Raw genomic sequence first — 20,839 nt, 5'->3', positions numbered from 1 at the left:
GACTTAAAAATGCATACTGAAAACACGGATAGAAACTTTGACCCAAAAATTACACTTCTAGAAGTTTCTCCTAAAGAAATGATGGAGGAAAGATGCAGAACTTAAATGCAGTTCTCAGCACTGACACTGGAGAAGACAAATAAACGTCTGCCCATTGGCTGAGATGCCACTTCCCCTGCAAATTAGACAGACCTCTGGGGCAACTGTTCTGCAAACGCTGTGGGCTGGGAACACAACAGGTTAGAGGCTCACACAGACTTTCTAGAACTCAAACCTCAAGGGCTAAATTCCTTTATCTCCTCCTGGCTTTATTATGCAACACACTAGAGGGAGCTCTGTTCAGTTCAGTTCAGTTCAGTCGCTCAGTCATGTTCAACCCTTTGTGACCCCATGGACTGCAGCAGCCCAAGCCTCCCTGTCCATCACCAACTCCTGGAGCTTGTTCAAGATCATGTCCTTTGAGTCGGTGATGCCATCCAACCATCTCACCCTCTGTCGTCCCCTTCTCCTCCTGCCTTCACTCTTTCCCAGCATCAGGGTCATTTCCAATGAGTCAGCTCTTTGCATCAGGTGGCCAAAGTATCAAAGTTTCAGCTTTAGCCTCAGTCCTTCCAATGAATATTCAGGATTGATCTTTAGGATGGACTGGTTGGATCTCCTTGCAGTCCAAGGGACTTGATGAAAGTGAAAAAGGAGAGTGAAAAAGTTGGCTTAAAGCTCAACACTCAGAAAACTAAGATCATGGCATCTGATCCCATCACTTCACAGCAAACAGACGGGGAAACAGTGGAAACAGTGGCTGACTTTGTTTTTGGGTGCCCCAAAATCACTGCAGATGGTGACTGCAGCCATGAAAATAAAAGATGCTTACTCCTTGGAAGGAAAGTTATGACCAACCTAGATAGCATATTAAAAAGCAGAGACATTACTTTGCCAACAGAGGTCCATCTAGTCAAATCTATGATTTTTCCACTAGTCATGTATGGATGTAATAGTTGGACTATAAAGAAAGCTGAGCACTGAAGAATCAATGCATTTGAACCATGGTGTTGGAGAAGACTCTTGAGAGTCCCTTGGACTGCAAGGAGATCCAACCAGTCCATCCTGAAGGAGATCAGTCCTGGGTGTTCATTGGAAGGACTGATGCTGAAGCTGAAACACCAATTCTTTGGCCACCTGATGCAAAGAACTGACTCATTTGAAAAGACCCTGATGCTGGGAAAGATTGAGGGCAGGAGGAGAAGGGGACGACAGAGGATGAGATGGTTGGATGACATCACCGACTCAATGGACATGGGTTTGGGTAAACTCCGGGAGTTGGTGACGGACAGGGAGGCCTGGCGTGCTGCAGTTCATGTGGTCGCAAAGAGTCAGACACGACTGAGTGACTGAACTGAACTGAACTGACTAGACGGACCTTTGTCGGCAAAGGAATGTCTCTGCTTTCTAATATGCTGTCTAGGTTTCTTACAGCCTTTTTTCCAAGCAGCAAGCGTCTTTTAATTTCAGGGCTGCAGTCACCATCTGCAGGGATTTGGGAGCTCCCAAAAAGAAGGAGTTATACATCTCAAAAGCATAAGAGGGAGTGACGCATCTCAAAAACCGAAGTGGAGGTTTGAGGACGAGATAAGGGAGCCGAGGAGAGGCAGAAGGGTAAAGAGCCAGAGGCGGGCACAGAGGGGGCCAGCGCCCTCCGGCGCCACCTTCTGGTCACCGCGTGTATGTGCACCATGCCGTTTTCTGCTCATAGACTCCGCTTGCTCTTCTAAACGGTTAGACCTAGTGAAGGAATTATAACAGGAAATAAAAAGGTTCAACAGCGAAAGAGAGATTGAGATTTTTTTCTAGAAGACTATTGCAGAGGAAGGAAAGTAAGTTTCCTTTTAATCTTCTAAATTCTTAGCTGAGATCCCTGTAAAAAAGACACGAACAAGAGAAAAACAAATAAACATTAACATATTATATGTTATATAATATATAACATGTGTTATATGTCATGTATGAGGCTTCCCTGGTGGCTCAGCATTAAGGAATTCACCTGCCAATGCAGGAGACTGGGGTTCGATCCCTGCATGGGGAAGATCCCCTGGAGAAGGAAATGGCAACCCACCACTAATATTCTTGCCTGGGAAATCCCAAGGACAGAGGAACCTGGAGGGCTACAGTCCGTGGGGTCACGAAAGTGTCCGACATGATTGAGCGACTGAACAACATATGTCATGTGTACATGGTAGGTGCCCGGGGAAAAATAAGTGACTTCTTGAGGTGGCTCTTGGCATTCAGACTTAAACACTATTTGAATAGAGAAAGGGGAAGGGAATGTCGCCCTCTTAGCAAGGAGTGAATGATTTTCAGGAGCAATGATTAGGCACTTAGAAGAGCCCAGCATGATGGTTTGTGAGAAAGTTTGTCTGGTCTTCCCTCCTGTGTAAGAGTCAGTCTTCCTTGGTTGGTGAAACTCCTAGGGTGGCCACTTCTCACAGTTGAATTCATTTTGGAGGATCTGTCTTTAGGCAGATAAAGGGAATTCAGAGAAAGTGTCTCCCTGCATCTGTTGCTTTTCCAGTCCTTGCGGGTGAAAATAATCAACATTCAAAGTGGCATATTGCAAGGGTGGCATAGTCTGCCCTTCACTCTTTATTAACATGAAATGACATTCACAATATATAGTTGGGTGAAAAAAGAGCAGGTTACCAAAAACGTGTGCATGTTGTACGTGTCATTTCACTGCTGTAAAAGCAACAACATACGTGTCATACATTGTAAACAGGCAGTCACAGGCTTGGGAAAAAAAACCCTTTCAGGTGTTACCAGAGTTCTAGGCACTGGGGTTAGATACCGGAGCAAATAGGACAGATAAGGCTCCCACTGATGGACATTTCATTCTTGTGAAGAAATGTTTAACTTAAAAAATAAGCTTATAATTAAGAAATAAATTTTTTTAAAATGTGCTGCAAACTGTCATCAGTGTTGGGTGTGCAATTTTGTGTACAAGAGGGGTGGATGTGGTCCCTGTCCTGACAGAAGTCTCAGTCCTTCTGAAGAGGCAGACCCGAAGACAGGTTTGGTCCACGCCACCATCTGTGGAAGGGATGTGAGGATGCTGCGGGAGCGAGGGGAAGTGATGCCTGACCTGGTGTTGGGGGTCAAGGGAAGCTTCCTGAGGAGGGAAGTCCAAGCTGGCAGCTGAAAGATGAGGTAGGATTTAGCTGAAATATGGAGGAGCTTTCTAGAAAGAGGCCATTGCAGGCTGGAAGGCCTCAGGGACACAGGGGAGGTGGGAGAACAGAGAGACAGATGGGCTGGATGACGGACTGAGGCATTTGGAGAACCAAATCCGGAGTCTCTAGTGCTGGGAGTTTGAGCTTGGACAGAACAATGAGAAGAGAAGAGAACGGAGAGGCAAATAAGGGAAGACTGTGAAACCCTGTTAAGGGGTGTTAGGACTTGACCTTGCATTTCCTCTCAAAGATCATCATCAGTAATTCAAGGGGTCAGTAAATGAGGTTAGCCCTAGCATGTTCCTCTTTAGTAGTAAACATCATTTTAAATAATGATGTTGTTGAAATCAATTTCTGAAGAATATTTAATCACATTTATTCAATGTAGTCTTTAAAAATGTAGACTACAAAGCAATATGTAGCATATAATCTCATTACAGAAAAAGGTATAAATATGGTATCTTTTATTTAAAATACAAAGAAAAACATCTAGGGAAATAAAACTGAAAATGTTAGTTGTGTCCTCACCTCTTTGTGACCCATGGACTGTAACCTGCTAGACTCCTCTGTCCTGGAATTCCTCTTGCCTTTCCAGGAAAGAATACTGGAGTGGATTGCCCTTTCCTTCTCCAGGGGATCTTCCGAACCCAGGGATCGAACCTGAGTCTCCTGCACTGCAGGCAGATTCTCTACCATCTGAGCCACCAGGGAAGTCCTTCTAGGGAAATATGTGTACGTGCTTAGTCATTCAGTCGTGTCCGACTCTTCTTGATCCCTGGAACTGCAGTCTGCCAGGCTCCTCTGTCCATGGGGATTCTCCAGGCAAGAATACTGGAGTGGGTTGCCATGCCCTCCTCCAGGGGATCTTCCCAACCCAGGGATCGAACCCAGGTCTCTCAAATTTCAGGCAGATTCTCTACCGTTTGAGCCCCTAGAGAAGTATGCTATGGTTAAATTGTAATCTGTGCTTATCGCTAGTGATAGAATTTCAGGTAATTTTTGTTTTCCTATCTCTATGCTTTTCTCTATTGCCCAAAGTTTCTACAAGGAACATATATCATTTTTATGATCAGAAAAAAAAATATTTATATGCATTAGAAGTATGATTTGGAATTAGAAAGCAGTATCCTAAGGGTCAGAAATCTCCAAGCATCCTAATGATGTGAAAGAGATACAGGCAGTGGGAAAAACTCAGGCTCAGCACTGAGGGACTAGGAGATTTGACTCTCATTTTTTGGGTAACAATTTGAATTGTAATCTGAGCAGCCCTAAAGGGGGCTTTTTATCTTTTGGCAATATAACAGAAAATTCCCTATTGGCAGATAAACTTCACCTGTACAACAATCCATATGTGCATATTTTTGCATGTCTAATAATGTCATTTGCATGAAGTTTAAAACCGTAAGTCATGCTTGTAAGAATTTGAGCCTCAGTGGTTGTACTAAACAAGCAAGGGAACAACTTAAATTATATCCTGTCTCCATCTAAACTATTTTCAGACCAACAGGATGTTTTGCTTGCCTGCCATGCTAGGTCACTTTAGTCGTGTCCGACTCTTTTCAACCCTTTGGACTGTAGCCCACCAGGCTTCCCCATCCATGATCCCGTGGCAAGAATTCTCCAGGCAAGAATACGGGAGTGGGTTGCTGTGTCCTCTTCCAGGGGATCTTCCTGACCCAGGGATCAAACACGCAGCTCTTACATCTTCTGCATTGACAGACATGTTCTTTACCACTAGCAACACCTGGGAAGTCCTGAGGAAGCTTTAATCTCAGCTCTCCACTGAGGGGCTTGCCACTGACCTTGGCTCTACCACAGAACTCCTCAGGCTTCAGTTTTCTGATCCACAGATGAAGAAAGTGAGTTACTATGGCTAAGATCCTCCGAAGTCTATGATTTGGGGACTTCTTTTTCCCCATGGTAAAACCTGACAACATCCTAAAAACATTCTACAACTGAACACTCTTTGGATACTAATAATCTTTATTCTACAAGTTTTACAGAAAAGAAACAATTGCTTATTTAAAAAAAGAAATGTTTGAAGCTGTTTTCTCATCCATGGAAGAGACAAGGCTGAGTTTTGTTTGTTTGAGGAATACTTGGAGGAGGCTTTTGGGTAATAAAAGGTGGGCTCTGAAAGGTGTAATCTGGAAAGAGGTATTTTGACAGAGAATCTAAAGTAGAGAGATTGTGGATTTGCAGTGTAAAATGAGTGTGACTATCAACAGAGGTGGCTTCAGCTGTTATCCTATAACCGCCAGTGAAAATGAAGGTCGCTCAGTTGTGTCCAACTCTTTGCAACACCATGGACTGTACAGTCCACAGAATTCTCCAGGCCAGAATACTGGAGTGGGTAGTTGTTCCCTTCTCCAGGGGATCTTCCCAACCCAGGGATGGAACCCAGGTCTCCCGCATTGCAGGCAGATTCTTTACCAGCTGAGCCATGGGGTAGACCCTCCAGTCTACTCCAAGTAACATATAACAAAGGACACTTGGGCGGAGAGCCTTTAGCCCTCACCTCCGATCCAATTTTTCTCCCTAACCTCTTCTTCCATGTAGTCTGAGAGTCACCACCAGCCGAAGGAAAAGGTTTAGGTCTAGGAACTCTGGGGGCTCCAAGAAGAAAAGTCTTGGAGGTGAAAAGTCAGGTGAAGAGGGAGGTAGGTCCCAGCAGCACACAGCAGGCCAGGGCCTGAAGTTAGGACAACCATGTAAATTCCCACCGTGGGGAGCTGGCTGAAGGACTCGGACAATGGCGAGGCCTGATAGTCAAGCTGAAGTTGTTTTCTGATCCACGCTATGCTGTAGCCCCTCCTCTGTTATTCTAGACCTTCAGCAAAGTGTTAAAACATACAGTTGTCTAGCAGGAATCAGATGGGTGCAGAAAGGTATTAACAGATATAATCAAAGAACAAAAATCCTCAAATCAAAGATTTGAATCTTCAGAACTCTAAAATACACATTCTACTTAAAGAGAATTAATATCAATATGTTCAACTCTAGGATAAGTAAATGAATTTTAAGGATAAAATTCTTTAAGCATCCAAGCAGAAAAAAAAGTCACCAACAAAAAAAGGAAGTTAAACTGCCCTCAGATTTCTCTATAGCATTATTAACTGTCCAGACATAATGGAAGAGTCTCCAAAATTTGGAAATGAAATTTGACTCAAGGAAGTTAGACTAAAGTAACCTGTCTTGAATTCAAAGTTTGAGACAAACATCTCCAAACATGAAGGAACTCAGTGTATATGACATTCACAATCCTACTTGAAAAAACAAAAAAAAAACTAAAAATTATTCAATAATGAAATTCAACCAAGATAATGCAAATGGTGAAAATTAGATAAAAAGGATTAATGTAAAGTTCAACTACAAACAATAATGTCTCTTAGTCCTGAACAAAACTAAATATAATTCAATAATTTTGTATGTAGTCAGACTTTTCTTGAGTCTAAAGAGAACAAGTATTATAAAACATGGAAGCAATCAAGGAATGGATCATCCATGAGACTTTTTTGGAAAGTATAATTTGCTAATGGAATTAATTCAGCTGAGAAACATATAGCATTTAGACATCAATAGTTAGAGTTTGAGTATTAGAAATACTGAAAAATCATGGGGACTTTCGTATTTTTTTAGTGGAGCTTAAATTAGTGAAATTGTTCTAGGTAATAATTTTAAAAATAGATCTAAATATTTATACACTCTGTTCCAATAATTCACTTCTAGTCATTTATTCTGAAGCCATTATTAAGGATTTGAAAAAATATATCTGATGAAAGACAGCGATGTCAACACCACTCGTGAAAGGGTAAAATTCTCTTTGGATCTTCCAAGACAAGAATAGTTACAGAACACCTACAGTATTACACATAAAATTTCTGAAAATGTATATCTTGCAGTTAGTGTGCATTATGTTCTTTCTGGATATAGAAATGGTCTCGGGGGCTTTCCTGGTGGTGCAGTGGTTAAGAATCTGGCATGCAGAGCGAGGGACACAGACTCAGCTCCTGATCCGGGAAGATCCCACCTGCCAGGGGCCAGCCAAGCCCAAGCGCCACGGCTACTGAGCCTGTACTCTGGAGCCCGCGGCCGCAGCTGCTGCACCCACGGGCGGCAACCACTGAAGCCCACGTGCCCTCGAGCTCACCTCTCAACAAGAGAAGCCGCCACAGCGAGAAGCCTGCACGCAACCAGAGAAAGCCCCGCGCAGCAACGAACACCCAGCACAGCAGAAAAAGCAACTATTAAAGAAAGTAGAAACAGTCTCACGCTGGATAGGTAGGTAGGTAGATAGATACATAGATAGACAGACAGACTTATCTGAGAATCTCAGACAGGTAGATGAGACCCCCGAAACTGACTATCACACACTCAGCAATTAGACACATAGAGTCTTTGAAATTTGAAATAGAGAAATTAAAACAATTTTTCTATCCTGATGAATTCTTTTAGATGTTTTATGTAAGTAATATAAATCTGCCTGTAGTATAGTTGTTAGCCCAAATCTGTCGGCAGTTTGGGCTGCTGGAATGAAATAAACAGCTAAGGAAATTTTGGAGTAAATGTGTTTTTCACATATTTTCAAAAATGACAGCTTCAATGTATTTTGTGTTTATAAAATACGTCAAAGGGTGAAGAAGGAACTCATGAGTAAATCTAATTGTTATGTGAACTTTGTTGTTGTTCAGTGGCTCAGTTGTGTCTGACTCTTTGCGACCCCAGGAACCGCAGCACGCCAGGCCTCCCTGTTCATCACCTCCCAGAGTTCATCCAAACCCGTGTCCATCGAGTTGGTGATGCCATCCAGCCATCTCATCCTCTGCCGTCCCCTTCTCCTCCTGCCCTCAATCTTTCCCAGCATCAGGGTCTTATGTGAACTAGTTGACTTAATAAAAAGGCTGGCAAATAAAACATTTGGAAATAGGAAGTGCAGATGTCTAGTGTTAATAGTACTTGGGGAGAGTTTGGAAGAGGGGTGGGGTCCCCAGAAGGGAGAAGTGATGGGAGTGAGACCTGAAGCTGCAGGAGGCGAGGGGAGAAGCAGGGCTTCAGCAGAACCGCTCAGAGCAAGAGCGACTGTCTTCATGTAAATGATTGAGTTTTAGCATCGGACTCAGTGTATACTCCCCATTCAGCATATGTTAAACCAGGAACACTTAACATGTGACTCTAGCAGAAGAAAAATATACGAGAGGTGGCTTGTGTCTCGAGGGTCTTTTTATCTGGTTTGCTCTGAGTCAGCTACAACCTCAAAGTTGCCAGTTAAATTTTGTTTGGGGCCTTTACTGATGACTACAGTCTGGGAGACAGGCTCTCAGAGGCTCTGAGGAACTGTTCTGAAGAGATAAGGGAGGAACCAGTATACACAGGAATTTTTACTGTTTAAAAAAAAATGTAGTTAAACATCAAAAGATTACTGCTAATCACAAAAAGCCAGACATCTCAAGTTAATGATTTCAGGGCTTCTCTATGCCTGGGAAGATGCGAGAGTCTAGGCTCATTGAATGATTCCTTAGCTAGGCATTTTAATGATTTAGGGCCAGTATCCAGAGCCCGGAATGCTTCCTGGCTTTCTCCTTCCTGAATCCCCCTCAGGGCACACCATGAGGGGGCAGCTGCAGTGGCTGATGGCTTGCTGGAGGGTAACATGTGTTGTTTCTTTGGGATTAGCAGGGGACATTCCATCTCCACATCTGTTAGCTTCCATGACAACCGCAAGCTAGAGAAAGATCCAAACCCTCTGTCTGTCCTCTTACCATCCTTGTAAAAACCAAGTTTAAAGGACAAGACCATGAAGCTGTTCTGTGAACCAGAACATTCTTTGGTTATTCATGAACATATCTGAGCAAATGCCTTTCGAGTGTGATGATTGTGTCACAATATGGGAGGAAAATTCTATTAGCCACTGATGCAAGTCCCCCTCCCAGGGAGAGCTTGCTTTTTCCTTTAGGAAAATGCCATTCTTGCCCGAAGTAAAAGCTGAGTCTAGGGTGGTGGAGATTTGTCTTGCTTTTCTGCAAGAAGCTCCTTGGGAGGGGTGTGGGGAGAGAAAGGGAGAAGCACACAGACAAAGCGAAGTTTGCATTTTTCATGGAAACTCTCGGTGGGACTGAGACGCGCAGGCAGTCACCCTCAGAGCCCCTGAGCAGGTGACAGACAGGGTCAGCCTGCGAGGGGTGGCGGGGGCGGAGGGGGAAGCTTGGAGAACAGAAGGGGCGGTCCGCGGCGGGCGTGCGCACTCAGGACACGAGCTGAGATGGCTGGTGAAAAGATACCCAGAATGGAAGAAGGAAATGCCACGATTTTGAGGGAAGGCGTGAGTGGGCGAGCTCATCCTGTCCAGCAGGGACGGAGGAGCTCAGTCCTTAGAGGAAGAAGAAGAATATGCCTGCTGTCTGCTCTTAAGTGGCATGCAGGCCTTCCTGGAAACTGTGGCATAAAGTGGAATACTATGAAATAGAATCTATTTTCCTCCTAGGAAAATTATTAAAATAGAGGAGCATTCTCACTGAGAACTCAGCATTACATAAACCATACAACCAACACATATCATGAACAGATACACATACATTTACTTGAGCTTAAAAAACTGCAATGTTCTTCTTGAGTTCATTAAAACAGGCATAAATGCAACATACAGAGAATTTTATATAAGACTCCAATAAGCTATCAAATGAATAGCTGTAAAAACAACTAGTGTAACCAATTTAATATAACATGTGTTGGTTATACAGGAGGGCAGGGCAACCCACTCCAGAATTCTTGCCTGGAGAATCCCATGAACAGAGGAGCCTGGCGGGCTATAGTCCATGGGATTGCACAGAGTTGGACGTGACTGACACAACTGAGCATGCAAGCACACATCAGTTATAATAAAAATTAAGCAATTAATAATACTGTGTTTGCCTTCTTAGCACTTAAAAGTAGTTTTATGGAAAATTGTAAGCCTTAAAGTGTTATTCAAGAAAGTTTGAGCTGGTGCCTTCTTTTCTCTGTTAAATGTCCCTGAATTAAGCAATGCTGCTGGCAGTCAGTCAATTAATCAGAAGTTGCTTAAGGAACAGAGTTGATACCACTTGTTTACTAAGGGGCTTCCCAGCAGGCACAGTGGTAAAGAATCCACCTGCCAATGCAGAAGATGCAGGAGACGCAGGTTCGATCCCGGGGTCAGGAAGGTCCCCTGGAGGAGGGCATGGCAACCCGCTCCAGCCTTCTTGCCTGGAGAACTACAAGGACAGAGGAGCCTGGGGGGCCACAGTCCATAATGACGCCAAGAGTCGGACACTACTGACCACACACGCTCATTTGTTCTTCTTTTCATGGAGGGTTATGCTGATGATGGTCTCTTGTTAAAAAACACTGAATAGAATATTTAGAAGAAGGTGTAAGAGGAGGATTCTCCATTGTGTCGCTGAGTTGACTGGGCTGCAGGTGGTCACAGACACTTGTAGGAGGTAGAGATTGTGGGAGATATTGAGTGAAATTCCCCCTATGGCTTAGTTAGTGTGGGCTGACCGGGAAGTAGCTCAGGGGTGTTTTATCAGCAGCAATGCATTAGGTTGCATGTAATGGATTCAGTTCAGTTCAGTTCAGAAGCTCAGTCATGTCTGACTCTGCGACCCCATGGGCTGCGACCCCATGGGCTGCAGCACGCCAGGCCTCCCTGTCCATCACCAACTCCCAGAGTTTACTCAAACTCCTGTTTATTGAGTTGGTGATGCCATCCAACCATCTCATCCTCTGCCATCCCCTTCTCCTCCTGCCTTCAATCTTTCCCAGCATCAGGGTCTTTTCAAATGAGTCAGTTCTTCACATCAGGTGGCCAAAGTATTGGGGTTTCAGCTTCAGCATCAGTCCTTCCAATGAATATTTAGGACTGATCTCCTTTAGGATGGACTGGTTTGATCTCCTTGCAGACCATCAAGAGTCTTCTCCAACACCACAGTTTGAAAGCATTGGTTCTTCAGTGTTCAGCCTTCTTTATGGTTCAACTCTCACATCCACACATGACTACTGGAAAAACCATAGCTTTGACTAGATAAACATCTGTCAACAAAGTGAGGCCTCTGCTTTTTAATATGCTGTTTATGTTTGTCATAGCTTTTCTTCCAAGGAGCAAGCATCTTTTATTTTCATGACTACAGTCACCATCCACAGATTGTTAAGATTCAGCATCTACCATTTAAAATATATATATAATTAATTTTAGGCTAAATGGCTCACCCAAGGACAAGTGGGTTCAACATGAACAATATCTTTATCCCGCATTTTACATGGAGAAAGTTATCCATTGTGGCTCTTTCACTTAGAGGTAGAAGGGGCCCTGGGGATTACTAGGGCTACAGATGAGGGAACAGAAGCCCAGAGGGCATAACTGGTCTAGCCAAGGACTAGTTACCAACAAAGAGAGAACTAAACCCAAATCGTTTAAAAAGATTTTTTTTTTCTATTTGTTTATTTTTGGCTGCACTGGGGCTCCGTTGCCGCACACACGCTTTCTCTAGTTGCAGAGAGGAGGGTCTACTCCTCAGTCGCAGGGGCTGAGCTTCTCTTGTCGTGGCTTCTCTTGCGGAGCACAGGCTCTAGATGCCATGGGCTCAGCGGGTGTGGTACGTAGGCTTCGCTGGCCCGTGGCACGTAGGATCTTCCCAGACCAGGAATCAAACTCGCGTTTCCTGCATTGACAGATGGGTCTTAACCACTGGACCACCAGGGAAGTCCAAACCCAAACCCTTTGACCTCAGTCTCACATACTTTCCAGGATCTGCCTGATAAATATTCATCTAACCTTCAACTTCCTTTCTTTTGTGAGGAAGAAGAAATGAGTCTCAGACCTTTCACTTGATCTTCATCCATTTCAGACCCTCCTAAACCACTTCTTATTTATAGAGCCCCCGCAAGACAACCCTAAGAACAAGGCTTGTTACTTTACACACTCAGACACATACATCATGGGATAAATTCTACTTCCCAGAACAGTAGGACTATATAAATAAGAGCCTGGAATAATCCAGTTAGTCTCTTACCATTGAGTTTATGCTGTGTGCAAGAATAACTGTTCTCTAGTATTTTAGTTTTCAAGGAGCCAAAGTTCTCAAGCTTCCAATGAGCCAAAGAGACTCCCTTCTTTGATGCGATGATTTTGTCTGGGAAAGCCTTTTTTTAAAATTAATTTTTATTGGTGTATAGTTGATTTACAATGTTGTATTAGTTTTTGCTATACAGTACAGTAAATCAGTTATATGTATATATATGTATACATATATCCCACTTGTTTTTAGATTCTATTCCCATATAGGTCATTACAGAGTATTGAGCAGAGTTCTCTGTGCTATATACCAGGTTCTGGTTAATTATCTATTTTATATACAGTAGCGTCTATATGTTAATACCAACCCCTCAATTTATCCACCCCTGCCTGGGAAGGGTGTGTGCACACACAGAAGTGGCAGACTGGGAAAGGACCGTGGAATCCACGTGGCCCATACTTTCCCAAGGAAGGTAATCTCTCCCTGCATCCCAGACTATTGCCATAGGCACGTGCAGGAAGCCCTGACTGATGAGAAGCCACTGTTATTCAGGTGGCTCTAAACTATCTGAAAGGTCTTCCCTTGCTTGAGCTGAAATACACGGTTTCATAGCTTCCAGTCATTGATTTCAAGTCAGTGGTTGGGAGCTAAATGGCCGTTATCCCCATCTTCCATGGGACAAATATTTGAAGAAGTATTTCACCATGGTCCTGGTTAATCTTTTTCAGTTCCTTCCATTATTCTTCCTGGGGCATTTCTAGATCCTTCATCATCCTAATCACCAGCCTCCAAATAAAATCTAGTTTGTCAGGGTCCCTAAGAACTGGGTATATATTTTTTTTTTTTTGAAAACAGAAAACACATATATTTAGAGCTAGATGCCATGGAGATGAGTGGCACATAGTAGGACCATTTCCTCCTTCCTTTTGGACACTCAATTGAAGTGGCCAGAACCGCATTAACAACCTCCTCCCAGTGCTGCTGCCCAGAGCTTGCTGGCCAATCAGAGCTCTTTCTCTTCTCCTGGAGTACCATTGTGTGGCCAGGTCTTGCCCTCTGGATTGTCATCTCTACAATCACCTTAGATATACACAGAAGCATTCAGAGAGGTGAACGTGTCACATCAATTTGTCTTGAGGTTGTCAAGACAATAACTCAGTCACAGTGATGTACATTCACTGTGCACTTACCTGTTCCAGGCTCTGTGCTAACGACTTGACATCTATTACCGCCTTTGATCCTCACAATGACCCTCTTGAGACAGTGATCATTGAGTCAGATGGATGAAGAACAGACCCAAAGGGTCTACCTGTGATCCCACACAAAAGAAATGGAGGAGTGGGGAGTTCAGATTCAGATCGCTCAGAATTCAAAGCTTTTGCTCTTTGCTGCAATTCTATTCTGCCTCTTTATGCTAAGCACACACACAAAAAAACAGAAAAAGGATTAAATGAGGGCTCTTTCTATTGCTTTCTAAGGACCAAAGACAGAGGATATGATAAGAGAAATAGGTTTGAAGTTCTGGTTTTGTTAGTATCCAGGATAGATAGATACTCTGGTCCTATTATCTCCTAATCCTCTACACGCTAGGGGTTAGAGCTCCAGTGGTCTCGTAAGTTACAGAAGTTTTGAAAATATCAATTTAATGAGTTTCCCTGGCAGCTGGCAGTGCTGCGCTCATATGATACGAGGCAGCTAAAAAGGATACATGGAATGACACCCAAATATTAATTAAAATATCAGGACTCAAAATGTCATGCAAATACCGGTTATAATTATTCCCAGTGAGAGCTGGCTTGAGAAAAGTTCAATAGTGACATAAGGGGGAAAAAGAGTTCTATGATTTATTTTAAAACTATTTTTAAATACCGTGGTCTGCTAATAGCTGTTTTTTTCTTCTGTGTCAGTTCTGTCCTTCAGAGACAGAGAATGGCTGCAAAAAGAAAACTGCCCACAGGAAAGCGTGATCAGAACAACAGACCCGCAGCAAGGAGCAGACCATCCCCAAGTGGGACTGGGGGCTTGGTTTTGGCTTTGTGACCTTGGTCTCTCTCACTTTTAAGTAACAACAAACTTTGAAACTGTGTAATGATGGCTTCAAGAAAGGCTCCAGAAAAGAAGAACCGTCCCATGGGTGGACCCACATTTACCTAGCTAAAACAAAAGACCTGAAATCGTGTGCTGGTTTCCGCAATGCGAAAGTAGACGGAGTCTAGAACTTGGTTTTTTCTTCTTGGACTCTAAGCAAATCCTCTCTCTACAGTTGGTCAGTTCTGTCAAATGGCCAACCCTGGGCTTCTGTAAACAGTTACTCCTACCTCAGGGCCTTGGCTGAAGCTCTATACAGTCACCAAAAACAAGACTGGGAGCTGACTGTGGCTCAGACCATGAGCTTCTTATTGCAAAATTCAGACTTAAATTATAGAAAGTAGGGAAAACCACTAGGCCATTCGGATTTCCTTAAGATTATACAGTAGAAGTGACAAATAGATTCAAGGAATTTGATCTGATAGAGTGCCTGAAGGACTATGAACAAAGGTTTGTAACATTGTATGGGAGGCGGCAACAAAAACCGTCTCCAAGGGGGGGGCGGGGGGCGGAAATGCAGCAAAGCAAAATGACTGTCTGAGGAGGCCCTACAAATAGCTGAGAAAACAGAAGCAGAAGGCAGAGGAGAAAAGGAAAGATACACCCATCTAAATGCAGTTTCTGAGAATAGCAAGGAAGCCTTCTTAAGCGAGCAATGCAAAGAAACAGAGGAAAACAACAGAATGTGAAAGACTAGAGATGTCTTCAAGAAAACTGGAGATACCAAGGGAACGTTTCATGCGAGTTGGGCACAATAAAGAACAGAAAAGGCAAGGACCTAACAAAGCAGAAGAGATTGAGAAGAGGTGGCAAGAATACACAAAAGAGCTGTACAGAAAAGTTAATAACCTGGATAACCTCGATGGTGTGGTCACTCACCAAGAGTCAGACATCCTCGAGTGTGAAGTCAAGCGGGCCTTAGGAATCATTACTAGGAACAAAGCTAGTGGAGGTGATGCAATTCCAACTGAGCTATTTCAAATCCAAAAGGATGACTCTGTTAAAGTGCTGCACTAAATATGCCAGCAAATTTGGAAAACTCAGCAGTGGCCACAGGACTGGAAAGTCAGTTTTCATTCCAATCCCAAAGAAGGGCAATGCCAAAGAATGTTCAAACTGCCATACAATTGTACTCATTTCACATGCTAGCAAGGTAATGCTCAGAATTCTTCAAACAAGGCTTCAATAGGTTGTGAAACGAGAACTTCCAAATGTTCAAGTTGCTTTTGGAAAAGGCAGAGGAACCAGAGATCAAATTGCCAACATCCATTAGATCATAGAAAAAGCAAGAGAATTCCAGAAAAACATCTACTTCTGCTTCATTGACTATGCTAGAGCCTTTGACTGTGTGGATCACAACAAACTGTGGAAAATTCTTAAGAGACAGGAACACCAGACCACCTGACCTGCCTCCTGAGAAACTTGTATACAGGACAAGAAGCAACAGATAGAACCGGACATCAAAAAACAGACTGGCTCAAAATTGGGAAAGGAGTATGTCAAGGCTGTATATTTTCACCCTGCTTATTTAACTTATATGCAGAGTACATCATGTGAAATGTTGGGCTGGAGGAATCACAAGTTGGAGTCAAGACTGCCGGGAGAAATATCAAACAAACTCAGATATGCAGATGATACCACCCTAATGGCAGAAAGTGAAGAGGAACTAAAAGAGCCCCTTGATGAGGATGAAAGTGAGGAGAGTGAAAAAGCTGGCTTAAAACTCAACATTCAGAAAACTAAGATCATGGCCTCTGGTTCCGCCACTTCATGGCAAATCGGTGGGGAAAAAAATGGAAACAGTGACAGACTTTATTTTCTTGGGCTCTAAAATCACTGTGGACAGTGACTGAAGCCATGAAATTAAAAGACACTTCCTCCTTGGAAGAAAAGCTATGACAAAACTAGACAGTGTATTTAAAAGCAGAGACATTACTTTGCTGACAAAGGTTCATATGGTCAAAGCTATGGCTTTTCCAATAGTCATGTATGCATGTGAGAGTTGGACCATAAAGAAGGCTGAGCGCCAAAGAATTGATGCTTTTCAACTGTGGTGTTGGAGAAGACTCTTGAGAGTCCCTTGGACAGCAAGGAGATCTAACCAGTCAGTCCTAAAGGAAATCAGTCCTGAATATTCATTGGAAGGACTGATGCTGAAGTTTCAATACTTTTGGCCACCTGATGTGAAGAAAGGACTCATTGGAAAAGACCCTGATATTGGGAAAGACTGAGGGCAGGAGGAGAAGAGGGTGACAGAGGTTGAGATGGTTGGATGGCATCACTGACTCAATGGACATGAGTTTGAGCAAACTCTGGGAGATAGTGAAGGACAGGGAAGCCTAGCGTGCTGCAGTCCACGGGGTTACGAATCAGACTCAACTGAGCTACTGAACAACAGGTCCTTTGCTCGTGTTCCTTCTCTCTGCAAATCTTCACCTTCTTTCCCATCCCATCATCCTGGCTGATTCCTGCTTATTGTTTATGTCTCAGTTAAACTATTCCTCCTACACAAGGCCTTACCAGGCTACAAAACAATTTCAGGTATTTTTAGTTCTTTGTTCTTGTACCCTATAGATTTGTTTGTGGTAGGCAGAATAAGGCCCCCTGCCTCCAAAGATAGTCACATTCTAATCCCCAGGATCTCTGAATACATGACCTCACCTAGTAAAAGGGACTCTGCAGGTATGATTAGGTTGAGGACCTTAAGATGGGAATTATCTGGTGGGCCCAATAATCACAGGAGTCCTTATAAGTGAAAGAAGGAGGCAGGAGATTCAGAGTCCTAGAGGGATTTGAAGATGCTATGCTGCTGGCCTTGAAGAAAGAGGAAGGAGCTGAGAGGCAAAGAATACAGGTGGCATTCTAGAAGCTGCGAAAGGCACGGAAGCAGAGTGTGCGCTTGAGTCTCCACAAGGAACACAGCCCTGCTGACAACTTTGTTTTAGCCTGGTGAGACCCATTGCAGACTTCTGCAGTCTAGAACTGTGACACCATAAGTTTATGTTGTTTTAAGCCACTAAATTGTGGTCATTTGTTATAGCCGCTATAAGAGACTAGTAGAATATTTATTACAGTTGCATTTTTTTGGTTATTCTGTCTTTTTGGTTTACCTTTAAGTTCTATAAAAGTAGAGGCCAAAAAAAAAAAAAGTAGAGGCCAGTATCTGGCATATATGAGCACTGGATAAATATTTGAAAATTGATTGTGCTCCATAGAGGCAAGCCGTAACGGCATCATGAGATCTTCCCCGGTCTTTGTGACAGTAGACAATACCCCTGAGCAGAATACCCATTCATTCATTCACCCATCCATTTTCATCCCTTCACACATTTGTTATTATTTTTGAGGTGCAATGTCAGACAATTAGGATAAGAAAGTAATCAAAACAGACCTGATCTTTCACTTAAGACGAATTTAAGTGGTGCCTCTTGCTACCCAAGAGCTTCCTTTTATGTCTCACTTGGGTGGTGCCCAAGTAGCCAAAATAACTGACTTTTGGGGGGTGGTAGTTCAAATCTTTGGTAAGAAAGCTTGTTTATATTTCTACATCATTTAAACATGGATTTGTAATTGGAAGACGTATATAAGAAAGTTGTTTGTAAGGTCATACAGTTACAGGATATAGTTTTAGTGAATGCAGTAAAATTATATCAATTATATATTGATGTAAACTCCACTATTCTTTCCCCATGGAAAAGAAACAGGTACAAGTTAAAGATGATCAGATTGGTAGAGACCAGGCCCAGTGACAGCACTGACCATGGCTCTCTCAGTCAGGTCAAGACTGTGTGATTATTTTTTTCTGATTCCGTCAGGTAAAAGAATATGAGATATAAAGTAGAAAAGTAACAGTATAATAGCATTAGTACAAATATTGCATAAGCAAAAAATAGGGGGTAAGCACAGACATGTCAACATGCCACATACTTATTGAAAAACCTCCCTTGGAGAAGGAAATGGCAGCCGACTCCAGTGCTCTTGCCTGGAGAATCCCAGGGACGGCGGAGCCTGGTGGGCTGCCGTCTGTGGGGTCGCACTGAGTCGGACACGACTGAAGTGACTTAGCAGCAGCAGCATGTTATCTTGTTTAATATAGGGGCCTCACATAAAAACAGTGGGCTGCACAGTTCTGGAAACTATACTGCCTTTTGCTGAAGGTTTGAAGTTGCCATAGTTAAAATATTTAACATATATTATTAATATGTCATATTTTACATTGTGATATATCATATATCATTGCATACAAGGAAAATACCACACAGAGTCCGATTTGATGAGATTGTATGTATAAAAGAGGCCTTACATACTCTGGAAGATGGTGTGATTTTAAGATTTTAATGTGAATGTATAGTTTTTTATTAAAAATGAAGGGAGGGGGACTCCATAATCATTGGATTTTTAATGAGCTTTTTCTCCCCCAGAACATAATTTCTTTTGCGAGTCTTTCCCTTCCATTTCTATTTTCAGCATTCAGTTCCTAAACCTGGGCTGGGAAAAACCTCAGCGTTACATATACAGGCGGGACAGTGGAAGTGGGGAGCGTCACACGGTCGAGGTGGTGCAGCCGGCCGCGGGGAGCGCAGCCCGCAGGCCCGCAGGGGGACGCGCGGCCAGGAGGGGGCCGGCGGGCCCAGCGCGCGCTCTGCCGCCACCTGCGGGCGGCGGGGCTCAGTCAACCGGCAGAGACGTGGAGTGTCCACGTCTTTGAGAGGCTTGGAGAACAGTCCAGCCCAGTAAGACAAATCCTCTCACTTTATATGATAAACGTAGTATCCACGGTCCTTCGCTCCACCTCCTTACCGTGCTGTTATTTTAAGGCTTAACCATTTGGGTGGTTTGGTAGGCGGTGGTACCTCCTTGATTTTATTTTGCCTTCTCATGATGACTAAGGTTGAGCCCTGTTCCTATGTGCCTGTTGGTCACTGAAATCCCTCATTTCGGAGATGCATACTTCAGTTTTTTTTTTGTTTTTTTTTTTTTACCAATTCTTCCACTGGGTTGTCTGTCTTTTCCTTACTGGTTTGAGTTCTTTAATTCTGAATGGTAGCACTTTGTCAGATACAAGTTAAAAAAAATTTTTTCCCTCATACTTGGAAGTTTCTCTTTTCATTTTTATAACTATCTTTTGATGAACAGAGTTCCTAATTTCAGTGTAAATGGAAAATTTACATTTATTGCAAATACGCACAATTATAAACTTACTGTAAATTGTGAAGTCCAATTTATCAGTGTTTTCCTTCACGGTCAGTCTTTTCTGGGTCTTGTTTAAGAAATCTTGGCCTACACCAATGTTATGAACATATTTTCCAGTGCTATTTTCTAGAAGCTTTATCATTTAACCTTCCACATTTAGATCTACCATCTAGCTGAAACTGAATTTTGTGTAAGTGTGACTCTGGGGTAATGATTCCTTTTTTTCTGCTGCACTATTCAGTTGACCACTGAGAAACCACCCTTTCCTCACAGTACTGCCCTTGTCCTAAATCAAGTGACTGTATCTGTGTCTGTGGCTCTGTTTCTAGTCTCCATCCCGCTGGCATTTGTTTATCCTTGGGCCACAGACATGTATTTCTTTTGTAATGTAACTATAATAGAAGCAAAGTTACTTTTTAAGATCCACAGATTGCTTTGGTTAGACAGTTTGTCTGCTGTTACTTCTAGCATTCCCAGCAATTCCTGAGGGACTAATCTAGGTCTTTCTTTCAGAATTAAATATTAATGGGACTTACTACTACTAAAGAGCTAAAGAGCCTCTTGACGAAAGTGGAAGAGGACAGTGAAAAGGTTGGCTTAAAACTCAACATTCAGAAAACTAAGATCATGGCATCTGGTCCCATCACTTCATGGCAAATAGATGGGGAAACAATGGAAACAGTGACAAACTTTATTTTGGGGGCTCCAAAATCACTGCAGATGGTGACTGCAGCCATGAAATTTAAAAACACTTGCTCCTTGGAAGAAAAGTTATGATAAACCTGGGCAATATATTAAAAAGCAGAGACATCACTTTGCCAACAAAGGTCCTCATAGTCAAACTATGGTTTTTCCAAAGCTATATATGGATGTGAGAATTGGACCGTAAAGAAGGCTGAGTGCTGAAGAACTGTGCTTTTGAACTGTGGTGTTGGAGAAGACTCTTGAGAGTTCCTTGGACTGCAAGGAGATCCAACCAGTCCATCCTAAAGGAGATCAGTCCTGGGTGTTCATTGGAAGGACTGATGCTGAAGCTGAAACCCCAATACTTCGGCCACCTGATGCGAAGAATTGACTCATCTGAAAGACCTTGATGCTGGGAAAGATTGAGGGCAGGTGGAGAAGGGGACGACAGAGGATGAGAAGGTTGGATGGCATCACTGACTCAATGGACATGAGTTTGAGTAAACTCTGGGAGTTGGTGATGGACAGGGAAGCTTGGCGTGCTGTAGTCCATGGGGTTGCAAAGAGTCGGACGCGACTGAGTGACTGAACTGACTGAACTTTGACTACATAGTATTTACT

The sequence above is a fragment of the Muntiacus reevesi genome, chromosome 12 (assembly GCF_963930625.1).
Source record: "Muntiacus reevesi chromosome 12, mMunRee1.1, whole genome shotgun sequence".
NCBI classification, from domain to species: Eukaryota; Metazoa; Chordata; class Mammalia; order Artiodactyla; family Cervidae; genus Muntiacus; species Muntiacus reevesi.
This window is presented reverse-complemented; position numbering follows the sequence as displayed.